General features: G+C 38.6%; 2 long non-coding RNA genes across 7 annotated transcripts; both read right to left on the bottom strand.

Moving 5' to 3' along the window:
* Positions 1-2,011: 2,011 nt before the first annotated feature.
* Positions 2,012-6,282, bottom strand: LOC111949126. 3 transcript variants are annotated; one of them, XR_002875171.1, is made up of 5 exons: positions 5,709-6,282; positions 5,537-5,636; positions 4,319-4,456; positions 3,773-3,902; positions 2,012-2,139 (listed from the first exon to the last, which is right to left on the bottom strand). It is a non-coding gene; the product is annotated as an uncharacterized LOC111949126 (long non-coding RNA). The 3 variants fall into 3 exon arrangements; XR_002875169.1 differs by lacking the exon at positions 5,537-5,636 and having other exon boundaries at positions 5,709-6,276; XR_002875170.1 differs by lacking the exon at positions 5,709-6,282 and having other exon boundaries at positions 5,537-5,702.
* A 2,124-nt stretch (positions 6,283-8,406) lies between these two features.
* Positions 8,407-13,852, bottom strand: LOC111949125. 4 transcript variants are annotated; one of them, XR_002875168.1, is made up of 10 exons: positions 13,813-13,852; positions 12,758-12,863; positions 12,545-12,616; positions 10,548-10,724; positions 10,384-10,471; positions 9,663-10,268; positions 9,446-9,590; positions 9,281-9,363; positions 9,081-9,155; positions 8,407-8,798 (listed from the first exon to the last, which is right to left on the bottom strand). It is a non-coding gene; the product is annotated as an uncharacterized LOC111949125 (long non-coding RNA). The 4 variants fall into 4 exon arrangements; XR_002875166.1 differs by lacking the exon at positions 13,813-13,852 and adding an exon at positions 13,381-13,569 and having other exon boundaries at positions 12,758-12,879; XR_002875167.1 differs by lacking the exon at positions 13,813-13,852 and adding an exon at positions 13,381-13,569.
* Positions 13,853-14,099: the final 247 nt, after the last annotated feature.

Genomic DNA, 14,099 nt, shown 5'->3' with positions numbered 1-14,099 from the left:
CTTTGTTCCTTTGTCCAAATGTGTGGAGAATAAATGATCTCTTTCTGAGTTTCATGAATGCAGAAACCAGAATGACAGCTTCTGCAGACACAGAAACTCAGAAATCAGTGAGTCTGAAAAAGCTGAGCTTTCAGTCCAACCCAGTCTCATCCTAAAATGTGTAGTAGCTACATTTGTCCACATGAAAATGCGTGAGAGTTTTACAAAAACGCCCCCTAAACTGTGAGGCGGATACGTTTCATTTTTCTATTCATTTTCTTCTAGCCTTCTCAGGATCACGTGACTTTGGAGGTTTGGCCTGCCATGAGCAAAAAACATGGCGGATGCACGTTCATTTTTCGGTGGAATATCCCATAAAACAAGATATTTTGAGGACTAATTTTTATTTTGACAACATTTCTAGTGAGAAATATACCATTTTCTTTTAAAATATGCTTTCATGTTGGACATACAGTTTGTAGTTTGCTTGTTTCGTTCAACTTTTTCTCCCAAAGGCTCTGTGTTACGTTGGAGAAACACGTTAACTTTCATTCATATCTGCAGACGTGCGCGTGGGTCACGTGACTAATATGTTTCTCTTTTTTCCGCAGAAAATGCCATAAAATAGGAGTGATTGTGGACTAATTTATTTTTGAAAACATTTCTAGCAGTATATATCCCCTTTATTTTCATAATATCCATTCATTGCAGACATGCAGTTCGTAGTTTGTTTGTTACGTTCAACTTTTCCTCAAGGATCTGAAGCTTCTGATCTTTTCCATAAATATATGCGGGCTGACGTGGGTCACGTGACGTGAGTTTCTCTTTTTTCATATAGAAGATCTCGTGAAAAGGTACGTTGCTATTTATTAATTATTTTTATTTACATTTACGGACCCGTGTATAGGTTTCATGCTGTGTTGATCAGGCTTTGATTGACATGTGACAACAAACCGGAAGAATGTTGTTCAGGAACGGACTGGAGAGTTCTCTAAATTTACTTAGCGATTTTTTTTATTCAATAATCTTTTACATGTTAAAGTATTCACACTACAAGTCTAAATGCTGTGTACGATGTCTGATCTTTTCCATCATATCTGTGGGCTGACGTGGGTCATGTGACGCGAGTTTCTTTTTTTTTTCCTGTGGAAAAATCTCGTAAAATAAGATCGTCTGAGGTTTAATATTTAGGTTTAATAACATTTTTAGGGACCGATGTACTCTGTCGTAACGTCCATGCAAGCGTATTTTTTCAACATCAACTAGTTGAGTTTAGAAATACACTGTATAATTAAAAAAAGACGCTTGGCTCTAAACTGGTTTTGTGATTGGTCCCACGTTTATCGGGAAGGTTAAGTTCTAAAAATAGGCCCAGTGACAAACAGGTTTTTATTTTTTTACAGAAATTAATGTTTCCATTACTAATGCAAACTTTTTGTTTTGCAGGTCTCATGTCGCATGACAGATTGCAGTTGTTTTTTTATACAAACTTTATTGACTGTAACAATTCAAAACAATTCCCAACAGCAACAAGAAAGAAACAAACCAGAGGATTATTATGAAATTTTTCACAAAAACATTGAAACTGACGCACAGATTGAATGTTTTAAATGCTTTCTTATTGTCAGAGTTTCTTATTGTGTTCATGTTTTGTTTGAACTCATTGATAAAGTTAGAAAAATGGGGGGGGGGGGGGGGGGTATGATTTCTAACTTTGTATTTATGAATAAAAATAAAAAAAGGTTAATGATGTAGAATTGTTCTTTTTTATGGGATGGACAGTGGGTGAGGCACGACAGATTGCAGTAAAACTAAACAGTAAAACAGTCAAACTGCTACCACAATAGTGTTGAACTTCTGTTGAGAATAATTCATTCATAAATCTGTCTATATATTAGAATATCAGCATCTGGATCATTTACGTCTATTTTAACATAAAAGAGGCTAAAAGAGGACATAACATCAACAAACAACAACTACTAATAAATATTATAGGAAATAAGGAAACTAAGTATAAAAAAGTAAAACAAAATAAATGTACATAGTATATTATTTATTATTGTAAATAAAAAAATAAACATGTCTGACTAAGAGTGGGGGTTGAGGTCGGGGTTTTTTTGTCTCTTTTTTGGGATCCAGCGTAGAGGCCATGACCCCCCCCTGCAAGAAAAGTAGAGAAGGTTCAATCAAACAGTGATAGAAAACGATGGGCTACAGTTTGTTCACTCAGTGCTTACAGGGCGACTGTTTTTAATTTGATTAGTGTCAATTATCCTTTGTAGGAAATATTAGTATTATTCAAATATTTATGAATAATTACAATATTACATTGATTTTTAACGCATAGCACAAAAGCATCAAATAATCAATATCTAACAACTTGTAGAACATGAATAATAAAACTTGGACATGCATCCATCATCTACCCCTTTTGACCTTTTATTGACAAAATTAGAAAATATTTATATAATTTTAAATAAACAAAAAAACAAATTAGGCTGATTATTATTTGGACTTATTTATTTGCGACCAAGCAAAAAAACTGATGGAAATTCATGTTGAAGAGGCACGTTGCTGGATTGTCCGTACGTATTTTAACCATAACCCCGCCTTCTTTACTTGCAATTAGGCACTTCAAAATAAATAAATAAATTCATTAATAATATATACAACATAAAACATGACTAGCACTCCATTAACTCCATCTGGGTTTCATAAATAAAATAAAAACGTTTACCACTCAAAACAATCATCAGAACTCTAACACAGTAAATATGCCAAACAAATTAATAAAAAAGCATTTATATACGTTAGAGTTCTACTTTAAAATAGTAATAATGTAAAATAAAAACTGCTCCTTTTTTCTTTAAATGTCCTTATTGCATATTAATCTTTTCCTCCAATCACACGGCTGCATTCTGAAAGATGAAAAGTGTAAACTTGTTTAAGAGATGTTTAAGAGGACTACTGTAAACTAAGATAAATGTGTTAGTTAAAATAAAGTAATAATGCATAGTTATTTTATAATAAAAGACTAAAAAAGGCAAATTAATAATACAAAATCCAAATCTTTACAAATTCGGCAAGTATTTTGTCGTATTACTTTTTACTGGTGGAAATGCAAAGAAAGCGAGCGACAACTTAGAAGAACTGGTTTGAACATGAATTATTGCACAAAGACGGAAAGGTGGGCGTGTCTCCAGGAAAGAGATCCTCATGACAACCAACATGATTTTTGATACGGAGGCTGATGCTTCAAGGAGAAAAGAAACGTCAACAGCCAGTGCTGATCAGAACACAATCCAATGTTCTCATCGTTTGAATAAATCCTGAAATGTTCATCTGCTGGTGTTTGTCTGCATTTTTTGATGATATTTTGCTGCAAAATAAACCCATTAACCATCACTGTTCTGTCTGTGATGGAATAAACGCCAGGGCTACTATGGGAAGATATACGGTAGTCAACATTTTCTTGGAAAGGATTCTTTTTAAATAATATTTTATAGAATCTTTTAATAGTGTGTAAAATGTTTTTAACTACAAAACATTTTAATTGCATATTATATGTTTTATATCAACTGTAATGCCCATTAAAAAGAAAAGCTAAAGTAAACTTGAACTGAATTATTTCTTTCTTATTAAATATTTGAGGAAAAGTGTAAAAATAACCACCAGATGAATAATTCTGTATTTTCATATTTCTTTGGAGAAACATTTGTTGAGGATAAAAAAACACAGGAATATCTAAAAAACACATCATTTTTGCTAACTGTGCAGAAAAATAAGATTGTACCAGGATAGTAAAATGTCAGAAGTTGGCACACTGGTGGACGGCTGTGGGGCTGAAGTGATGGGAGGATGGATGTCTGAAACGGTTGATGGTTGGACGGCTGAAGCACTGGAAGGCTGCTGGTTTTTCCAACCTTAATGGATGAAAATGATGAAATGATTAGTGTGGTTGTTTTGGTGAGACATGACCAGATCTGCTGACGGTTCACAAATGAAAGTTTCTAATTAAACTAGAGTTCATGCACATTGAAGTCATGTCATCAAGCTTCCATGAATAATGAGTTAAAACAACAGACTGAGGTGAATGTAAAATTATTATTACCAGTATACCTGATACAAGGCCTTCATCCAGGCAAAGCACGTTTATGCTTGATCAGGGAACTTAGGGCAACTTAGGGGGCACAACATGTGTGTGGTAAGAGGCGGGACTTTTTGGCAGGTTTGGCAGCAATTTTTGTATCGTCATCGTCAAAATTTAAATTATCATATAACACTGTGAACAGATCGACAATTGGTTAATGACTCTGAGTGACAGATGGTAAATACATACCAATACAGACACTTCATCACATGTGAGGCGTTCTCTTTTGGCCTGAAATCTTTGTAGCCCGCCTTACATTTGGATGTTTTGGCGGCCACAGCGATCACAGTTGATGCAAGAAGTTGTCGAGCCTCGTGGCAGAGTCAGCTGAAAATAGGAAAAGCAGAATTTTTATGTCTCCAGTTCCCCATTCTGATAAGATTTGGGGAAAATATTGCCATATTAATGACAATGGTTGTTAGTTTTACAATTAAATTAAGGTAGCAATTGAAGTCTAACAGTTTTGTAAGAATGTGCAGGTTATTAGTTCTGAATTTTAAAAAGAAAAGTTATAAAAAAAAAAGGTCATGAAGACTTGGTTTTGAGCTGAAGATGTCTTTCCTCTTATCCAAAAATGATTTCTGGAATAAAACTGGTAAAAAAGCAGTTTGACTGGATCAGAGAAAAGGTTTGAGCGAGTGTGACGTCACCCATTTACTTCCAGATCCTCATAACAAAGTCAATTCTGTCGTCGTTTCTCTGTGATAACGACGTCACCACGTTGGAGCCAGTTGACAGTGATTGATCTGAGTCAACGTTTCTATGGCAACTACTGTCGCCAATCAGGAGTAAGCTGTTGAAAGTCCACACTGCTTCCACTGAAAGTGAGCTTGGTGGAATTTGTCAAACAAACATTCAAGGTGGCACATGCTATTACTGAGGCATCTGTTGGTCAGTCTATAATTTGAATAACTTGTGATAAAGAAACAGTTTTGTAAAACAAATAACTGGAATTAGCAAAAACCTGTTTAAAAGGGTATCACAACAAGAATGGTTAATCTGACCCATAGAATGGCTGACTGACAGCTGTTTGTTTCTCTTTAGAAGTCTATAGGATTTTGGCTCCTTGTACTTCCTGTTTGGAACGTGAGGGGGAGGAGTCAGTCAGTCCAGGTCTCTGAGACAGAGACTGTTTTAAAATATTTACAAAACCAAGTCCAGATGATCGTTGTTACAACGTTTTTTGTGTAAATTTGGAGAAAACCCCTAAATAGGTCAATCATAACACTTTAATATATCAGGAAATTACTGTTCCTTTTTTTGCCGGGAAACCGGCGGTGGCGCGAGCGCTGCCATAATCATTAGCTAATGTAACCCCGATTCTCACAAACCTCCCTTCCTCTGCTCGACCACAATAACTATACAGTCGAAACAAATAATTAATACATGTTTCTATGATCATAGTACCCTGCAGTCGTGTTACGTTCAGTCTCTCGATGGACTGGAGGCCGTATTTTTCAGCACCGCTCCTCCGTCACACAGTAATAACAACAACAGCTGCATTCATCTGTCAGATGAAAATACTTTCAGATGATCATAAAGTATTTTCATTAATGCCTCTTGTGTTTACATTTCTTACCTTTGAGACTTCTTTAGCTCGCGCAGAGATGCAGAAAGCGCGACAACCAGATTACCTTTATTGACGCCCAACACCCCCCGACCGGCGCGCGGACACGTGGGGGTGGGGTGGCTTTATGTGCACGGCGCGCACGCATGCGTATTTGCACTAAAATTTTCACATGGCCTCTTTGGCATATAAACCTAACATTTCTATCATTTGTGTCTAAATTACGAGCAGTAAATAACACAACTTGATTTGTGTGTGTCAAAAAATATTTCATGTTGGGTCTAAATCAGATAAACATTGTTCATCACATCAAATATTTACATATTTACTGTATTATACTGTTTTCATATATTTGTTACTTTTATCATCTAAATTGTCCTAAGATTTATGAAAAAATGAAAATCACACACTGAAAAATAGGGTTTGCTTTATCATTTTATTCTGCATAATGGAATGTTTGGCTCAAAACTGAGCTCTTTGGCATCGACTCAACCAGTGACGTGCAGTCAGGAGAGGCAGGTGAGGCACAGCCTCACCTGTCATTATGGGAAGAAAAGAGAACAAATAAATTCAATTATTATATTTAATCAGTAAGTTGTGCTTTGCGGTCATTTTCCATTTAAATGTACCATTTTTGGGTGTTTTTTCTTTTCAAAATCGCTGAATTTCCGCATTTGCCGTTCAGATACTAAGTGACGTGCGATGAGGCACCAGCCCGCTGAGCCTCACCTTGGATTGCGCAATACCTATGCAGTCAGACGGTACTGCTGTCTCTCTGTATGTCGGTTCAATCACTTGTACTATATGAGCTGAGTTTAAATAATTTAGCAGATGTATATGATGCACAGTGCTTGTTTTTATAAATAACTGTATGTGAGGGACGTGTTTCTTGTGCTGAGCGCTAAACGACGGCGAAAAAGCCGCTGGGTGAGGCCAGCAGTTCTCGTGCCTCATGTTGCAGTTCTCGTGCCTCATGTTAGGGGGCGCCGGTGAGCCCTGAGATTATGACGCTAAAAAATACTAGAAGAAGTGATAGGAAGCGGCAACTCATTTTCTTCAGAAGGAGCGGCGTATGGACTTTATTTACAACTAAAGGTAAGACGATAATAACGTTTGTGCTTTTTTCTATGCTGCAGTTTGTATATGAAAAAAAACATGTTGAAATTATATTTTAAACAAAACTTTAACTGTTGTCAATCAAATGGTGAATAAGCTACTCAGTTATTTATACTCATGGTTCATATGTTTGTAAATCTGACTGATGACGTCAGTGCCTCACCAGCCATTAACCTCACCGCACGTCACTGGACTCAACCATTGGGTTTGGAGGAAGAGAATTGCTACCTATGACCCCAAGAACAGCTTCCCCACTGTCAAACATGGAGGTGGAAGCATTATGCTTTGTGGCTATTTTTCTGCACAGAGCTACGTCACCACGTTGATGGAGCCATTAATGGAAAATCTTGAGTGAGAACTTCCTACCCTCCTTAAGTCAGGACCCTTCAAATCAGTCATGGATGGGTCTTCCAACAGGTTAGTGACCTAGAACCTACAGCCAAGGCAACCAAGGAATGGCTGAAGAACAATCATATCAAGGTCATTGAGAGGCCCAGCCCATGTCAATCCTATGGAGAGATCTCACAGTCGCCAAGCAACAGCCACCAAATATTCATGATGTAGAAGGGTCAAAAGAAGGGCAAATACATTTATATAAATTCTTTCAAGTTGATTTCTTTCTAGGTTTGCAATTCTGCACAACAAACAAAGGACAACAACTTTTTTTCCTCCAAATAAAGGCAAAAACCTTGAAACTTCATGTGAGTTCTTGGCAACTGCCATTTCCCAAATCCTGCTCATACTGGACCCACATCTCCATGTCTTGGATATAAGTAATTAACTTGCCAATAACAAAGACTTATGAAAGGTCACTGAGGTGAACTTTGTAGACAAGTGCGGAAACTGTATAGTGTAAGGCTGATCGGCAAATAAAAGACCATGAAAGTCATCTTGGACTTTAGTAGGCATAGAGGAGGGTTCACAGCTTCCCTTTCCTGGGCATCCCCATCTCAGCTGATCTAACTTGGTTTCCTAACATCCAGGACGTTATCAACAAGGCACATCAGCACGTCTGAAGCTGCTGGCAACCTACCGCTCAGCCAGTCCAACTGCATCATGGTCTGGCTCTCAGATCAAACTGAAGAAGAGCAGCAGAAGCTTCAGTGCTGAAGATACTGGAGCAGATCATCGGCTACCCCCTTCCCTACCTGTCATCCTGTCTGAGTAAAGGGACGTGTCAAGGACAGCCCCCTTCCTGCAGCTAACATACTGATACACATATCACTCCACACTTCTAATATTCTTAATTTCTCATGTCATTTACCCCTAATTTAAGATAACCCATTGTCATTTTGCTACATTTTACTTCAGTCTTGCTCAATTAAAATGTAGTCTGTACCCTGACAAAGGATTTGGAGATGCATAGCACATTATATGAGTTTAATAGGTCAGTGTTTCATTCTAAGGTGTTGGACATACAAATCAAAGGCCAAACGTTTGAGATAAAATGAGAAGTGTCTTCAGCACAGGTGTGAGCACTGAAATGTTTAGCTAGTGTTGTAGAAACTTGAACGGAGGTTAAAAAAATAATGTAATTGTTGAAATTTAGGTTGAAAAAACCTTCATTGGTGCGGTGCAGAAAAAAAATCTCTCATTTCAATTAAAAGTCATTTATTTATTGGTACAAAGTTGAAATGAGGTTTTCCTTCTTATAAGCCTTTTTTAGGGGTGGAGCTGGGGCTTGAACTGCAGAAAGTCTCCTCCTCAGCAGACAATTAGTCCCTCATGTTCTCTCTCCATCAAGGCCTCTGTGCTGCCTGAGAATGAAATGAAGAGGAAAACACATAAATGCCACAAGCCCTGGACATCCATGCAGATCACAAAGAGAAACCTCCTGGCTTTGCGGGGCAGAACCTTCCAAAAGCTGGGAGGAGAGCTCTTCAACCACACTTCAAGGACCCGCAGTGCTGCTGGACTTCACCAACCACAGTCTGGTCAGCAGCATGACATCCTAGAGCCTTTAGTTCTTTACCATGGCACCATAACCTGCAATCCATCACATCATGCTTGATCAGTTATGCAACAACTTTAGAAAGTGTAACCCTTGTGCTATCCTAGGCACTTTACCATTGGGAGTTGGGTCATCTAGACCCACTAGACAGTGCTCTGAACCTTTTTTCTTCAATGATTTGTGATCTTCACTGGTGTCCATGGATTACATGAAATCTTTTCACCTTTATCCACCTTTGTCATGGTAGGGAGAACACCTCAATGGAAGGGGGGGGGGGGGTCATCTAAGATAGCACAAGGGTTACAAAAGATTTTTACCATATGCTGATTCTTGTTTTCCTGATGCTCAGACAAAGCCCTTCAGTGTTTTTCTCTGGGTCATTTTGATTGGTCCTTGTGGGAAGAGATTAATGTATTAATAATACTGAAGAAATCAAGAGATATTCCACATCAACAGCATGAGAGTAACATGAAAGAAACAAGCCAACATTTATCTACAACATTACCACAATCTTTACCTGGAGGTATCATTCTGGTAACGTCTGCTCCAGCTTTTCTGACTTCCGCTTGTTCCAGCCACCGGCCTGAACGGCGAGGATGTCTGTGCAGAATGAAAGGATCAAAATGTATTAAACTGAGAAAACAAATTACACAAAAAGGATGCATCTTCAATGAGTATTTACCAGTTTTTGACACATATGTACTCGGAAGATGTGTCTGCTGAAGAGAGGAAGCTGTTCAGTCGGTTCAGTCCCTTTCCCTGAAGTTGTCCCTTCTTGATTTCATCCTCGGATCCTCATCATTTCAACCAAAATGTATGTTTGCAAACTTTTGAAACATAAGGGATTAGAAAAAAACTCCAACAGGAATAATGAGAAATAAGCCGTTGATAATTATTACCTCACACATCCAAGAGTGAACTTGAAAAGGACACATGTTCAACAGGTCCTGCATCTCAGGACAAGGAACGCCAACCTTCTCCAAATGCGATCAGAACTCGTAGACTACATCAGAGCAGAAGAACTGCAAGGTCTGTGGAGAAAGCCGTTTCTGCAAATAGAAGGGGTTCATGAAAATATCTCAACGGAACAGGTTCAGGAAGCTCGCTCACCTGGAGAGAGCTCTGAGTGGAGCCGCTTCCACTCTACATCCAGAGGAGGACGCCTCCCTGGGGGGGGGGTTCCATGCATGTCTCACTGGGCAGAGGCCCTAAGGAAGACCCAGGACACGCTGGGGAGACTACGTCTCTCAGCTGGCCCCGGGGTCCCCCAAGAGGAGCTGGAGGAGAGGGAAGTCTGGGCATCTTTGCTAAGACTGCTGCCCTCACAACCTGGTTCTGGATGAATGGAAGAAGATGGATGCATGGATGGAACGTGTTCAGTCCTTTCAGCAAAACTCCACGATGGCAGACTGCGATCCTTCCTCATTTACTTTGCCAGAAGACTTGTTGGAGGACTCTGGTGCTGCCACAAACTTTCCTGCTCCACATCTCCCATCTCCAGGATTCTATCAAAACAAATGAATATTGTACATAAACATGATGATATGACACAAAATACATTAAGACATATAGGCAGGCGTGTTCATTTTCTTAAGGAAGAAGACATTAAAATAGCTTTACATGTTCTATTGCCCCATGAATGCAGTTCACAAAGGAGGTCTCCACAGTGTTTTTGGTCAGAAACGCATCTTCAAAATAACCACTGAGCCTAAAAGAACAGAAAAGTTTACATAAGAAAAACATTTATACCATCAAAAATGTAGGTGGAAAAATTTTTTACACACCCCAGTTGGCTCTCAAAACAGTACATTTTGCAAGTTCCATCCACTGCTACAGCCAACATGGAGGGAGAGCATGCAGGACCCTGAAACAGATGAACCTGACAGCCTCTCCATCTCAAAGTTAGCAGAAAATCAGTCCAGGAACTATTTGTGCATGTTGTCTCCAAATAACTGACCCGTCTGAAAGAGGAAAGGGAAAAAAACACGAGGTTCTTTTATGTATATACATACACACATACAAGAATCAGGAATCAGACTTTCTAACAGAATTTTTAGCTATTATAAAATCGTTCCCAGTGTTTTTTTTAATTACGATCATTTTGTTTTTAAAGACATTTTTCTGCAGCACAGCAGCTCATAAGAATTTCACCTCAGAGCTGTGGTGCAGATGTTTGCCTCTGCTAATTTCCCATAAACCGTTTGTTGATTCTCTCTCCCGCTAGCTTATAGCACCTCACAAGCCCTAGCCGACATTAGCATAGCAAAAAAAAAAATCAATGAGCAACATTGGAGCTATCCATGTGTACACTTTTGAGCCAGATACTAGCTCAGACTAGGGAACTCAGGACATTAATGGATCTACTGGTTTTTGTCTGCAAGTGGATGCATCAGAATTGGAGCGGAGCAGAGACTTTGGCCCATTCATGGCAGTTAGAGCGTCACAACTAAGAGCTTTTTGAGACAATGAGTTTCATCTTCTCCTGATCCATCGAGATTTGAATAAATACTCAGAAACAGTTTTAATCTTATATTATTCTGTATATGTTTATATTTTTGTTAATGTTCTCAATAATGAGAAAAATGTTTGATCTTAAAAACGTGACTTCCATTGGAGCGGCTCTTTAACTTTGTTGACAACGCTAGGATAAATAAATGTGGTCAGCCAAATCAGCCATAATTGTTTAGACCAGGGGTTTGCAGCCTGAGGCTCCACAGCCACAAGTGGCTCCTTGACCCCTCCTTTGTGGTTCTCCGACAAAAAATAAAAATGTTTTTAATTCAAACAAATATCCTATTTTTCAGACGACACAGCGCATCACGCAAAACAAAACAGTCAGATAAGTCAAACTTTACTCAACTTGGTGATCTACTCAACAGTTGAAGCAAAGTATTACTGTGCCAGGCTCCTGACTACAGTACCCATAATGCTTCAATAATCTATCAAGCGGTAATGCACAATATTTTAAGAAATTCCAGCATTTATGACCAATTTTTTTAAACCTGACAACGTACCACAAAAAATCAATTTGAGGTCAATACGCACAATTTAGAGGGCCTATCCCATGCTAGCCATTTAGAATAAACTATTTCCTCGATCTCTGAGGCTCCGCCTTTCTCTTCTTGTGGGTGTCGCCTATTTCATGACATCAACCTAGAGTCGGCGTCAGCAGCGTTTCTGCGTTTCTTCCATCCAAACTTTTGCAAAGATGGATGTGCATATTGTGTAATGAAAGCATTTTGCTGATCACCGCTAGCTCCATAGAGGAAGTGGGGGTGTCTGTTAGCCTGGAGGCGGTTTAGCTGCACAGGCTCTTCCTGGAAGAGGCTGCTCCTCACTTATGATGACGTCACAATGTGAGGACCCTCTTATTGTGAATTGGGAGGGGCTGGTGCTCAGAGGGTTTCAGAGGAATGTTGAGAGATGCGTGAATGGATCAAAATACTGCTGTGGATTAAGTTTTGTGAGGAATTAACATTATAATACACTTTAAAATTTTAAAAAGTTGATATTGCATGATATAGGCCTTTAAAGAAATACTGGCTGAGATGTACTAACAACATAAAATCTACAATGTGTAAAAAAAAGCCTTTGTAAACCCCAGTAGTTATCCAGTTTCCAAAATAACATAAATGCAAATGAGTGTTTGATTTTCTAAACGCTGAAGAGACACCTTGTGTGTCCTACTGAGTTCTGCACAGTGAGACATTAGAAAGGCTCTTAGCTGTTTAAAGGGCTGCAGACCCCCGTTTCTGGCTAAATGACCCAAAAGGAAACTTACCTCTGCGGAGACCACGTGACGTTTCCGCCCCCGTCCTCTATACAGAAGAGGCCTTCACCGTGATGCTGCGGCCTTTTAAATTTAAGATGGAAAAACGCCTCGTCATTCAACGTTAATCCTAAACAGCCAACACGTTTTTACTAAAAACCCATCTCTGGTTTCCCAAATCTAAACATTACATTTCTACAGAGAAAAGTTCAAAGCATCGCCCACCTTCCAGCTGTCCAAGAGTTCTTCAGCCGCGCGCCTTCCTGCGGGTTCATCCGGGGGTTTCCGGGGGAGTGGGGTGGGGGTGCCCGTATGACGCTGCGTTCACTGGCTTTTCGAAATGCGCACTTCATGTCAATTGGGGCAAATTGAAGGCTTAAAAGCCTGATTACTTTAGATAATATATCCTATTTAATATATCATATTTAAAACTTTATTGAGAATTACTACAGGAAACAGTGATGAAACCTTTTTTAACAGATAAATTAGAGCACTTCATTGTAATACTATAATATATGAGATACGTCAAAAAAATTGACAGTTAAAGAAAAAAGAATATAATAGATGCTAATATTTTATAAACTCCATCAAAATAATTGTTTCATCTCATTTATCATAATATTTATAGGTTTTTTATCACACACCATTAGACTCGTAGTGTAAATAAATTAAAATGCAGAAAAATCAATTTAAAGAACTCTTTGGTCAGTCCCTGAACTCAACATTTTTCCGGTTTGTTGTCACATGTCAATCAAAGCCTAATCGCCGCAACAGCAACACGGAACGAGAAAACCTATACACGGGTCCCTAGAAATGTAAATAAAAGAAATTAATAAATCGCAACGTACCTTTTTACGAGATTTTCCACAGGAAAAAAAGAGAAAGGCACGTCACGTGACCCACGTCAGCCTGCATATATTTATGGAAAAGATCAGACGCGTTCAGATCCTTGAGGAAAAGTTGAACGTAACAAACAAACTACGAACTGCATGTCTGCAATGAATGGATATTATGAAAATAAAGGGGATATATACTGCTAGAAATGTTTTCAAAAATAAATCAGTCCATATTCACTCATATTTTACAATTTTCTGCGGAAAAAAAGAGAAACATATAAGTCACGTGACCCACGCGCACGTCTGCAGATATGAATGAAAGTTAACGTGTTTCTCCAACGTAACACAGAGCCTTTGGGAGAAAAAGTTGAACGAAACAAGCAAACTACAAACTGTATGTCCAACATGAAAGCACATTTTAAAAGAAAATGGTATATTTCTCACTAGAAATGTTGTCAAAATAAAAATTAGTCCTCAAAATATCTTGTTTTATGGGATATTCCACCGAAAAATGAACGTGCATCCGCCATGTTTTTTGCTCACGGCAGGCCAAACCTCCAAAGTCACGTGATCCTGAGAAGACTTGTAGAAAATGAATAGAAAAATGAAACGTATCCGCCTCACAGTTTAGGGGGCGTTTTTGTAAAACTCTCACGCATTTTCATGTGGACAAATGTAGCTACTACACATTTTAGGATGAGACTGGGTTGTTCAGTCTGCTTTCAATGCAG

Source organism: Oryzias latipes, chromosome 17 (assembly GCF_002234675.1).
Source record: "Oryzias latipes chromosome 17, ASM223467v1".
NCBI classification, from domain to species: domain Eukaryota; kingdom Metazoa; phylum Chordata; class Actinopteri; order Beloniformes; family Adrianichthyidae; genus Oryzias; species Oryzias latipes.
This window is presented reverse-complemented; position numbering and strand designations above follow the sequence as displayed.